Source organism: Vespula vulgaris, chromosome 9 (assembly GCF_905475345.1).
Source record: "Vespula vulgaris chromosome 9, iyVesVulg1.1, whole genome shotgun sequence".
Lineage (NCBI taxonomy): Eukaryota > Metazoa > Arthropoda > Insecta > Hymenoptera > Vespidae > Vespula > Vespula vulgaris.
The window spans coordinates 106,157-119,376 of record NC_066594.1 but is presented as its reverse complement, the minus strand read 5'-3'; the positions used below and the strand labels follow the sequence as shown (position 1 = coordinate 119,376).

The 13,220-nt window shown below is 28.4% G+C and overlaps 2 long non-coding RNA genes across 3 annotated transcripts; both read left to right on the top strand.

The window, feature by feature from the left end:
• Positions 1-8,648: 8,648 nt before the first annotated feature.
• Positions 8,649-9,835, top strand: LOC127066019 (uncharacterized). The gene is made up of 3 exons (XR_007782257.1): positions 8,649-8,788; positions 8,882-8,966; positions 9,458-9,835. It is a non-coding gene; the product is annotated as an uncharacterized LOC127066019 (long non-coding RNA).
• Positions 9,836-11,835: 2,000 nt separating this feature from the next.
• LOC127066018 (uncharacterized) lies at positions 11,836-12,697 on the top strand. Of its 2 annotated transcripts, none has more exons than XR_007782256.1 (3): positions 11,836-11,973; positions 12,130-12,480; positions 12,560-12,697. It is a non-coding gene; the product is annotated as an uncharacterized LOC127066018 (long non-coding RNA). The 2 variants fall into 2 exon arrangements; XR_007782255.1 differs by lacking the exon at positions 11,836-11,973 and having other exon boundaries at positions 12,160-12,300; positions 12,381-12,480.
• Positions 12,698-13,220: the final 523 nt, after the last annotated feature.

Sequence of the window (13,220 nt, the reverse complement as noted above, 5' to 3'; positions counted from 1 at the left end):
GATGACGACTAAGTGTAATTGTAAGAAATATTCAACACATATTTCTATAATTTAATATCTTCGATATTAACCTAGGATATTTATAAATATACTACAGTTATCATACACTACATTTTAATTTTATAATGCTGATAAAATCATTGCGGGATTTTAAAATTAATACATATCCGTGATTGCACAAGAAAAAGGAAGATCTACTTGCAGATCCACACCATTTAAATGTTTATAGAATATAAAATATATAATACTCGATGCCTTGATAATTGAAAAGAATTTTTATCTGTATTTATATTTGATACGTTCTATTTATAGAGGAGATGGGAAGAAATTAAAAATATTTGCGCTTATTTATAGAGATTCAAAAATATATTCTGTGAATTTCCACTTGGTGTGTCCGGTGAACTGGAATTTAATTTCTATTTTTTTTTTTTTTTTCTTGAAATACTGAAATTCATTCTCTCTTCTTCCTACAGTAATTTTTCAAGGCCAATGGATTGATCTTACTTTTTCTTATTTTCATATTGCTTTCTCTTGCTGGCATTTTTAAATCACTCACCAGAAAAAATTATTAAGCCTACAGATCGTGATGCTTCGACTGATTGTGAGTAAGAAATGCTATAAAAACAAATGTGTTACGAACAAATACGTTTACAAGATAAAAAGACAAAGTAAATCAATAACGGACGAAAACAAAACAAACATTTTGTACTTACTATAGGTCGTTAATATTACACGTATCTATCAACGAGTGGTTATGTGTTGAGATAATCAAAAACAGGATTTATCGAGAGTCCCGTGAAGTGAACACATTGTTCTTTTTCCGTTATCATAAATTATCATCATATATGTATATGATGCATATAGGCATATTTTTCTACTTTTTCTTTTTATCATTGTTCTTATTACTATATTATTATATAATATATTATTAATATAGTAATAGTAATAGTAATAGTAATAGTAATAATATAATGTAAAATCAGTAAATAATAAAAATAATATGAAGCTATAAAATAGCGCTGGAAGAAAAAATGCGTAATGTGGATGGAACTCATGTTTTAATCTTTATCAAAATAATATGTAATATATAAGTGTATGATCACTAATTTTTATTTTTGAAGAAATAATCAATAAATGTGTATACTTTATAATTATTTGTCATCAAACCAAATCGTACCGCTACTGTATCTTATTTACTACAAAACATCACGAAATTCACATCACCATCAGCGAAGAAAATAAATGTAAGAGATTGAATTGTATATCTTACTAAATTATTAGATAAGGAAAGAAAAAGAATAAATTAGTTGATTATGTTATATAAGTACAATAAAAAACACAAGAGGTCATTGAGCTTGCGATCCCTGTATTATGAAAATTTTTTTTTATAAAAATATAAATAATTTTTATTTGACAACATACAATAGTATAAAAGTCTGTATAACGGAATTACAAAACTAATATGCCTGCCACACTTCTACTACACACTTCTTCTAAGAAGTTTGCATTTCTATATAAAATCTGTAAGGAACTACAAATTTTTCTAAAATTTAACAGTATCTTAGAAACAGATCTATTGACATGAACGATTGGACTTGTATATTCTTATTTTTGTCCTAGAATTATTTATCCAAAGCTCATTAAAATGCACGAGTGAATTACTGTAGCTTTTCCGTGCGAACATCGTGAAACGCATTTCATTGCGTTTGAAATATAATAGTTTAGAAAATCTAAGCATCATCAGCTTCCACTACACAACAAGCAAACAATCGTCACGAAAATAAAACAAACACCATTCAAGCGTGTATATGTAAATTAATAGTGGGTATACAAGCTCTTTTTATGCCACAAATTTCGAGGGTTGAAACAGGCATTGTACAAAACTTCTTTTTCGCGAAAGATGTCGAAAGAAGCATTTACTATGTACATATTACAATGGTAATAGGCGTAGTTACTGACTGATTTTGATGAACAAGATCTTATTTTAAAGATGAACGTTTAATCAAAGCGCTATTCGAATTTTTGAAAAGGCTTTATACTTTTGCATGATATATTTTCAAAGAAACATTATTTTATAGTGAGATTAGTTTTGTGTTCATGTTTAATAGAAATGAAAAGTAAAGTTTAAAAGTACTTATAATTAGAAAACTTGAAAATCTTGGAAAAGTAATTTATATTATTCCATAATAATGTTCAGAATATACTTGATTGAGTCAAAACATTGAAGCTTAGATAGATCAATTTTAATAACAATAACGATCGTTAAAATTTTCATGATATTATTATCAGTATATATAAAACATTTTTTCATGAACCAGGATTTTAGAGCAATAATATAGAGTACAATTTCTATTATTCAAACTTATTTTTGAAAATGTACAATATTTTAGATTTTATGATGATACAACTAGAGATTTCTAAATTACTTAAGGAAAAGGAAGAGACTGATAACATCGAATTCGAGAGTGTTAATATCGTAATCCTAGGCTATCTCAAAATATTTAACTGAATACCAGTAATGTAATGACATGCCAAAATCTGTAACTGATTACCGATAATATATTCGTAAATTATTTCAAATTTAATAACTAAAAACGCTCCTCTGCAATGTTTGTTAAGAGGCATCAACACACATTATTTGGAAATAATAAAAATTTCTGGTCTCAAAATAGCTACAAAAGCAATGTAGACTAGATATATAGAAAAGGAAATCTAAAAATACTGTTTTTATTTACAGATTTTGTAAAATTCTAATATATAAAATCAGATATTTTGTCAAATACCACACTAGAAAATATTATTATTAAATATTAAAATTTAATTATTACTTTGTTTGTTCAATTTTGCTTAATTTTATTAAATTTTATTGTTAAATATGTTAAATAGTTGTATTCTTTTATAATTTAGTAATATGTTTTATATTTCAAGTTATTATTAATACTGGAATGAAACTCCAGTACTTTGCCGATTTTAAATGAAATATTAAAACTGAAATTATTTCCTATTAAACATCTTAAATGGCTCCTAATTGATATTTGATCTGTCTGAAGCTTTTATTACCGATTCTGTGCATTGTAAAATTGATAAAACTACCCTTAAACACCGGTACTTTGCCGAATTTTTTGAAATATTAATATTATTATTTATATTATTTATATTATTAATATTATATAATTTGAAATATTAATATATATAAATAATTTTCTATTAAGCACCCTAATTCACCCCTAACTAAGCCGGACCTGTCAGAAACTTTTATAATATATATAGAATGATATATCCATCGTAAATTAACAAAACCATTCCGATAACCATGCAATTTTTCGATTTCAATTGAAATATTAAAAATTGTAAAATTCTTTTTTAAGCACACTAATTGTTCCCTACTTGAGTCGGCCCCGTCCAAAATTAATATTTTTTTTTGTACTTCGTAAAATCAATAAAACAACCGTGAAAGTCTGGTACTTTTCTGAATTTAATTGAAATATGGAAAATTAAAAAATTTTATTTTAAGCAACTTGATTCACCTCTAATTATGCTGGACCTTTTCGAAACTCTAACAGATTTTGAGCAACATAAATTTATTAAAATAATACTGAAACTCCGCTACTTTGCCGATTATAATTGAAATATTATAAATTAAGGAATTTAATATTAAGCACCCTAATTCACTCCTAATTGGACTGGAACTAATCAAAACTTCGATTCACCCCTAATTCAACCGGTCCTGTCCGAAATTTTTGTAATACATCCTGTGCACCGTAAAATTAATGAGACCACTCAGAAACCCCGTTACTTTGCCAAATTATTCGAAATAATAACATTTACAAAATTTTCATGAAGCATTCTAAGTCTCCCTTAATTGATATGGCCCTGTCCGAAACATTTACCATAGCTTCTGTGCATCGTAAAATAAATAAAGCTACCCTTCAACCCCGGTACTTTGTCGAACTTTTTGAGATGTTAAAATATAATGAATTTTTTTATAAAGAACCCTACGTCGCACCTAATTCAGTCGGCCTTGTCTGAAACTTAGATAATAGGTTCTGCACACCGTAAAATTAATAAAGCCACCATTAAACTCGTTACTATGCCGGAATTAATTGAAATAATAAAATTCAAAAATTTTTTTATTAGGCACTTTAAATCGATACTAATTGAGTCAGCCTTTTCCGAAAGTTATATAACAAGTTCTGTGTACGGTAGAACTAATAATGCCATCCCTTATACCTGGTATTTCGCCGAATTTATTGAAATAAACAAAATTAAATAATTTTCTATTCAGCACCCTAAATCACCTTTAAATGAGCCGGGACAGTCCGGAACTTTTATAATAGATTCGGTGCACTGTAAAATTAATGAAGCTACTACTAAACCTAAGTATTTTTCGAATCTTTTACAATATAAAAATTTATAGAATTTTTTATAAAGCACCCTAAGTTGCCCTTAATTGATACAGACCTGTCCAAAATTTTATAATACATTCTGTACATCGTAAAATTAACAAAACCATCCTGACACACATGTGCTTTGCCATATTTACTTCAGTAATTAAATTTAAAGAACTATTCTGCTAAGCATCCTAATTCGCTCTTAATTGAGCCAACCATGTCCGAAAATTTTATAATACTTTCTATGAACGGTAAAATTAACAAAATCATCCTTAAATCTCCATACATTGCCGAATTTAATACAAATATTAAAATTAAAAAATTTTTTTATTAAGTATTCTAAATTACCACTAATTTTGCCGGCTAAGTCCGAAGCTTTTATAATAGATTTTGTGCGCAGTAAATTTAATAAAACCACCCTTAAAACATGGTATTTTGCCGAATTTAATAAAGTATTTTTTAAATTCTAATATACAAAAAAATTTAATGAAGTACTGGAGTTTAAGAGTGGTTTTACTTTTTTACAGCGCACAGAATCTATTATAATATTTTCGTACAGGGCAGGCACAATTAGGGGCGATTTTTGGTGTTAATGCAAAATTCTTTAAATTTTAATATACAATAAAATTCGGCGAACTGTTGGGATTTAAGGGAGGCTTTATTAATTTTACGTTGCATAAAATTTATTATAAAAGTTTCGCAAGCGGTCGGCTCAATCAGAGGAGATTAAAAGTGCCTAACAAAAAATTTTTAATTGTACTATTTCAATTAAATTCAACATAGTATCGAGATTAAAGAATGGTTCCATTCATTTTACGGTACACAGAATCTACTATAAAAGTTTTGGGCAGGGTCAGCTCAATTTAGTGCGATTTAGGATACTTAATAAAAAAATTCTTAAATTTTTATATATCAAAAAATTCGGTAAAGTACTGGGAATTAAGGGTGGTTTTATTGATTTTTCAATGCACAAAATTTATTATAAAAGTTTCGGGTAATTCTATGTATCTCATGCGTGAAAAGCATAAATTAAATTACATGGCAACGGTCGGCGGTACTGTACTATCGAAGATTATCAGCGGCTTGTTGAACTTTTTTATTACTCTTGGTTTAATACTATAAATCAACATACAGGATTTAAAGGCAAGATATTTCTTTTTCAAACATCATCTTCGTTTTTAAGTGATTCGTAAAATCCACATCGTATTCGTTATGTGATTGAAATTAAGGAGGAAGATAAAAGAGAAAAAATTTATAATGGCAGTTACACGAATCAAAGAGGAATTTTTCATCGAACAAGGTGTACCGTTTCTCAAGAAAATTTTCTTCGGGAATATTTTGAAATTATACGAGAAATGTCCATTCCATGTTTCCTCTACCGTGTCTTAATCGTAGTTGCATCAATTTGATATAAGTAATTATTCAATATAAGTCGACGTAGAAGAAATTATAAATTCAATGCTCCAAATTGTTTGTTATAATATTCACAACATATACTAATAAAATATTCATAACATTTAATAATATTATAAATATTTATACTATTAATGTTTAATATAATCATAATATTCAACGTTTCCTAAAAATATAAGAATATAGACTAATAAACTCATAGCATACTGCGAATTCTATTGTCAATAAATTTGAATAGGAATTCAATGAAATTACGTCTTCGTTATCCATAGTCTCCTATGTATCGTCACATACCTTCATTAGTTATTATTCGTTTTGCCTATAATCCTATTCCCTCTGTGCATGCATTTGTACGCGTATGCATGCGTTCTGGTCAAGCGGGCGAGACTGCGTGCGCAGATATATGCGTGCGTCTGTGTATTTTGCATGTTTTGAAAATAAAAAAATTATTTTTTCACTCGTTTTCCTTGTATTAAACAATAACAGATATCTAGATAATACGATTGGTTTTATCTAATTATTTAATTATCTGTTTGTTTTTTTTTTACAGAACTATGTATCACATCGCTAATTTATTTCAATGATATAAACGACTACATTTTCCTAAAAATTTACTCTCTATTGAAGAATTTAAAAAAAATGATCGAATCATACTTTCGGTTAATTAATAATTCATACTGTACTAATTCAAAAGTAACAAGTAATTTACTAGAAAAATATTACATTTCTCTAATCGTCTATTTCTTATTACGTATAAATGTGCATAGCATTATTATGGCATTTATTATATTTCTAGCAATATAACATTTCGGATTGTATTATCCAAATGAATAAATTCTTCGAAAAGCACTTAAATAATACTTTACCCAATATTTACTTCTAATTATTCCTTAAGATAATGGTAGATATTCGATTAACCGATTAACATCGCTAAAAACAAAAGTTATAAATGGCATAGAGAGACAAATTTTCAATGAAATAAATAACCATTCCTTCTAAATACAATCTTTTAAATTTTATTTTCTATGCAATGTCGATGTTGTCTTCACGTAAACTAAATAAATTTCAAAAAAAAAAGAAAAAAAAATTCCCTCCCGGAAAGGAAAATAAACGAAATTCGATTTTTAAATAATAAGATGATGAATAGGATATGTATATGGAAAACGACAGATAGGGAAAATCAAAAGAAGTGATATTTAAAAAGAGAAAACGAAGTTGAAAACAAAAAAAAATTTCCCGTAATAGCTGTATTGATCTAAACTTGTTAGCAATACTGGTGAGATTACAGAAAATGATATTCTCGTCGGACTATGAAAAATAATAGGGGGAAATGAATAACGCATGCTCTCAACTGGGTTGCGCCTGCATTGTGTCTGGGAGTCGGGGTAAAAGCTTTTCGATGAGAGTTGGACCAGCGAAAGTTATTCCGTTTGGAGACACTAATGTGACCAGTGCTAACAGATTCCAAAAGATGAAAAACGATTTAAAAAGGAAGACGAGTGTGCAAACGGAAGTAGCTGAGAAATGCCAAAAAATTAGAAAGTGACGTTAAGAATCGCCGACGTTCTACACTTCATGGCCTTGGTATAATAAATTATAATTGAATTTAATATTAACATTTAATACATAACTCAAGGATTTATTTTCATAGATTTAAAAATTTTTTGTACGTCTCGCTATAGAAAATTCTATAATTTTATATATGTATATATGAGTTATATTGGAGACGCTACATTATACACTATTTTATACTTTGTCTCCAATACTACGATACTACGATATAGCAATTTATAATGTACTAAAGAAAATTGCATAGTTCTTTATTATTACTTTATACTATATTTTATCTATTCTTTTACATTTATTATATTATATTTTATTTTATCTGTAATTTGTCTTTGACGTATTATCGCATAATATTAAAGAGAGAGGAAAATATAATTAGAGTTATCTGAATTAGGATATTTCTGTTATACATTTATATGTCGTATTATAATAATCGTATATATGGCCAACTGTTGCGTAGCTCTATCCTGTTTCGTAATCCCCGATGAAAATATCCTTTGAGAAATCCACGATACTAGCTAATTTGCTGGTTTGACACTAGTTCAATCGTTCCTCTGCCGATTAGTTAATCAATTGGAACAGAGATACATGATTTAATTCATTGACGAAGAGAACAGAAAAATGAAAAATAGAAGAAAAATAGAAAGGTCCCTTAACGTTCTCAACGAATCGTATGGATCTTTGATTAAACATTTCAGTTGTTGTGGTTTCAATTATTAAACGGATGTTTCGTAACGTTTGCACGATACGAAAAAGTTCGTGCAATATTGAAAAAGTTTCAAGGAGATTCTGACATTTTTTCTATGTAAAGTTAAAATAAAATTCTGAATGTTGGTCCAAATTTTTCCATAAATAATTAGAACATTTGGAAAGTATATCGAAAGATTTATCGAACATTTTGAAAGACTTTGAAGTATTTTTAATAAAGATAAAACACTAAAGTTATCAAAATCTTTTAATAGAGTTTTTTTAAGCATGCTCTGTCAACGTTTAGATCGTGTAATTGGAATAATTACCAATTATTCGAAAAGAGTAATTTAAAAGTGTTCGACCATTTAAATATGTCCTATTAATATTATCATCATTAATATTATCCTTTAAATGACGCGCCTCATGTCGAAATACGATCTATATGAAGCTTATTATTTATTATTTATTCTTAGAAAAATTTATGAACCAGATCGATCGAAATAATAATAACAAATGATATTCATCTGTACATGTAAATACGTACTTATTTATAATTTTTCTTCCTAAACGACTGTGTTAACAGTGTCTCACAAGATCGCGGCGATGGGAGAAACTATTAAAAGTTTTCATAAAACTAAAATACGGAATTAACACGAAATAAAAATGTCTGAAGAGCACTGAAAGTATCTTTCCTTGACTACCGTGAGCGTGCTTGATTGATCCACATGGTAAAGAATAATGATGTTTTATTTTTAATCAAACCAATTTTCAAGGAAAGAAATGAAATTAAGTAAGAACTTAATATTTCGTTTAATGTCCAGGACGTAACGAGATGACCGGAATGCTCACATTGTTTAAACACATATGTAATATAAGCAAGAACGAGCATGGATTCCTAGCAATGCCGTAAGTAATTTTCATTTCTTTCCTTTAACAATAACGAGTAATAATAATAGCGATGAAATTTAAAATTCTGCTATAAATTTTTCATCATATTATAATATTACAATATTATAATTTCATTGCTGTGGAAGCAATGACTGTAAATATTGGTTTTCCGCAAATCCATCCCATATTCCCGTTATATCATGTTGCACAAAATCAGAAAACCGACTCATTTTGCAATTAATCAGAATAGTTACAAAAATAAATTTCATTCGATCAATCGTGATATAATATTATATGCTAAAATTTATCTTGAATACCATTCTGCAAAATTATTATTAAACGATAACTTGCTTAATTACAATTATCAATAGAAAGAGATAGAATTATGTTCGCTATCCTGTCGTAAAATCATTACATTTTATTTTTGTTTAATCAACCCAGAGATAAATTTATATAATATTTTCTCTTATACGTACGTACATCAATTCAATTTTCTTTATTCTTTTCAGACGGGACCAGGATTAAGCAAAAGTAAATATTCAATTATATCTAAAATTACGTCCAAATCATTACGTTTGATCGTTTAACGACGCGAATGTATCTATATAAGTGAATTTACATTTGTATTTTCATCTTCTTTTTCTATTTATCTTTATACTCGTGAATGTGTGAATCAGATTAATTAACCCTATACACACACACACACACACATGTAGAGATACACATACAGAACATGTGTTGATATGTTTTAATTATTACGAATGTTTAAACGGAAAACCTCTCTATATGTAGGATGTATTTAGGGTTAATAGATGTATATATATGTATAAGTATATAAGTGTGTATATGTGTGTATAATCATAAAAATACATATATACATGTGTGTGTGTACGTATTAATATTGATGTATAACTATAATTTGCCTTTGTATTCATCTGTATACATGTAGATATTTAGAAAAAGTTAAAATTAACCCCTTGCTTTTGATGTCCTCTCGAACGTTCAGAGCTTCAATTGATTTATTTATATTTGATTTAGACGAATTTGCAAACATTGAAGAAATATTCTTTTGCAAAAAAATCAATATTTTGTTCCTTATAATATTCTCGGTAGTATGATAAGTTTTGAAGGAATTCGATTACGTCAGTTTCATTGATATCTTGTGTTACTTGTAAGAATTTCTGTTTTTCTGATGGGGAGCTCTGTGGGGACGTCTGGGTGCGAAGGGATAAAGAAAGATTAAAAAATAAATTAAAATAAAAAGAAAAGGAAGAAAAATTATAATTGAAAAAGAAAAAAAAAAGAAATTAATACCAAAAAGGAGAAAACGCAAAAAATTAAAAAAGAAATTAGAATCGAAAAAAAGATTAAAATTCAAAAAAAGGAAAAAAGGTGGAAAAAGAATTAGAATAATCAAAAAAGGAAAATCAGAAAAAAGGATTAAAATGGAGAAAAGAATTCAAGGAAAAAAAAATGAAGAAGACAAAAAAGAAAAATATTACAAACAAATGCGTATTGGGAAATTGTACGGATATATTTCATATTTATATCGAGTGATATCTGTATCTAATTTCTGTGAGTCGTTGTAATAACGATGTCGCAAATGTAAACCCAACTTTTAACCGAATATTTGTTATTTCTTTAATTATTCACAATATTTGAATATTTTTAATCGGCTGTACGATTTGATTTTAATTTCATTAGCTTGATTAAAAAACTTGATTGAGAATGCGAATTAACGGAATATTTCAGGTTAATTCTCTAAGCAGTACGAGGCACAAAAATATAGAATCGAGTAAATTTGTTAGAAATTCGACTAAAAATTCGAGTAAAATTTATTAAATCATATATCGAAATATACTTATTACTATTATATTGTTTAATCAGATATAGTTGATTAGGTGTAAGATAATTTTTATATGATATAACAATCAAATTAGTAATGTTAATCATTCGTTAAACGTGATACATTTAATTACATCATTGTAATAAATAGAGTTAATTTTCATAAAAGAGTGATATTAATTATCGACATTACTGATTAAGATATTAAGTCAGGGAAAAAAGTTTCTTTTTATTTTCCTATTTTGCATTTTAATGCAAAAGCGGTTACGATTTACGATTGTTTAGAGTATAGATCATAATTAATAGTTTGAACGGACGGCAACGGTTGAATCTCCCCTTCCATAGGTCATGATCAATTTCACCCAGAATTGTGCTTCATGGATCCTTTCAAGAATGCTTCAGTTCTGTTCCGTTCCGTTTTAGTAACGATTTGCAAATAAAAATATGATCCATTAAATGTTTCATTAATTAATCATGCGGCACACAAACATTGGATTTTTATTCTTCTTCAATGATTTATGTCTGTTTTGTGTACAGTTGGTTCCTTGACAGCATCATTTGCATCACTTACATGATACCATCTATATTGGAAACGTTTGATACAGCTTTGTGCAACGTCCATTGATAACGGATTGGTCAATAAATGTCAGAAATTTCTTTAAGAGCCGGAGTGGCATCATTATCTCTCTTGTAATAAAATATTCAAATGTATCTTCTTCGTTCTTCGATTCGACCTTGCTCGAAATACTTGATGGAAGCTCGCCTTTCGATAATCGCGCGGCACTATTGCCAAATTAATTGTTTAACATTAACAAAATTATATCGGATGTCATTATTCATTAGCCGGTAGAATGCTAGGAAACATTTGAATAAGGAATGTGACGCAAAAGGGTAGAAGAACTAGGTTTCAACAATTATTGTCAGTTATAATCTTACATAACTGGGATGGTTGCTTTTGTACTGATTTCTACTGTTAATTTTATTATTGTTTTTTCTCGCGACTATTATTTATGTATATAATTTAAGATTAGAAACTAGTGCGATTTAATGTTAATATTGTCATCTGCCGACAAGTTGAAAGATATGGAAGATAAGTGTAACTCCGGGGAATCGCACGGTGCAAAAACCAAAGAACCGGACTTTCTTTTAACAAGCAACACTTACAAATCTATTAAAGAAGGTTAGTTAATTTTTATATTATTACACATTACTTCACATATTTATAACCTCTATTAATTTCTTCTTATTATAAAAGGAAAAGTTGCTACTGAGAATTTGGGATAATTCTGAAGAATAAGAAAGTCTTCCTGATATCTGTTATTATATTTTGTTACAGACAGTTATTAAACAAGGAAGAAAAAGAAGCTATAGGCGAAGCGTATATACGCACCGAAAGAATAAAAAAATGATGATGCTGTGACAGATGAATATCTAGAAAGTAGAGCGTCTTTTGTAGGATCAAGTCTTTCTGTAACAATTAGAGTATCTAAGCCTCCAAAAATTATCGGTATTTTTCCTTCGAATTTATTTCCATTTTAAACTATTCATTAACTTTTGTAAATCAAATATACCTACGTTACATATTAGATGTTGCCGACGGTTTGACAAACTTGGTTCTTCAAAAACGACTAGTCTACCCTATGCAGGATTTACATGTCAATCTATAATCCTTCTGGAAACACCGTCCGTAAGTCTATTGAAAATGTTTAAGATCAACCGCTTGTACGGCAATGGCGTAATATATATTCGCAATTGAATTATTTCAGGATTTACGAAGAGATACGACAAGACTTGCCACAGCCAAAGGTGCATCAATCGCTTGTGTAGATGCCTCTCACAAGAGAAAGACTGGTCATTTTGGTCAATCAAGGACCAATGGGCCAGATTTTCTTTCACCAAACACTTTCCTATGTATTAAAGAAAGATAGTTTTTATTTCACATCGTATGCTTTATATATCTATAACCTTTATCAATTTCTTTTTATTATAGAAGTAAAAGTTACTTCTGTGAGAGAATTACAAAGCTTCCTAATTTCTGTTATTATATTTTATTACAGACAGTTCTTGATCGAAAAGAAAAAGAGTTTATACGCTAAGCGCGTGGCGTACCGGAAGTGTAAAGAAATTGTGAGGCTGCGACAGATGAATGTCAAGAAAGTTGATCGTCTTTTGTAGGACCAAGTCTTTCTGTAACAATTGGAGCACTTAAGCTTGCAAAAATTATCGATATGTTTCTTTCGAATTTATTTGTATTTTAAACTATGCATTAAATTTTGGAAATCTAATATACCTATGTTACTTGTTTGGTGTTGCCGGAGGTTTGACAAACTTGCTTTTTCAAAAGTGACGAACACAATCAACCACTTGTATGGCAATGGTGTAATGTATATTCGCAATTGAATTATTTCAGGATTTACAAAAAGAAAC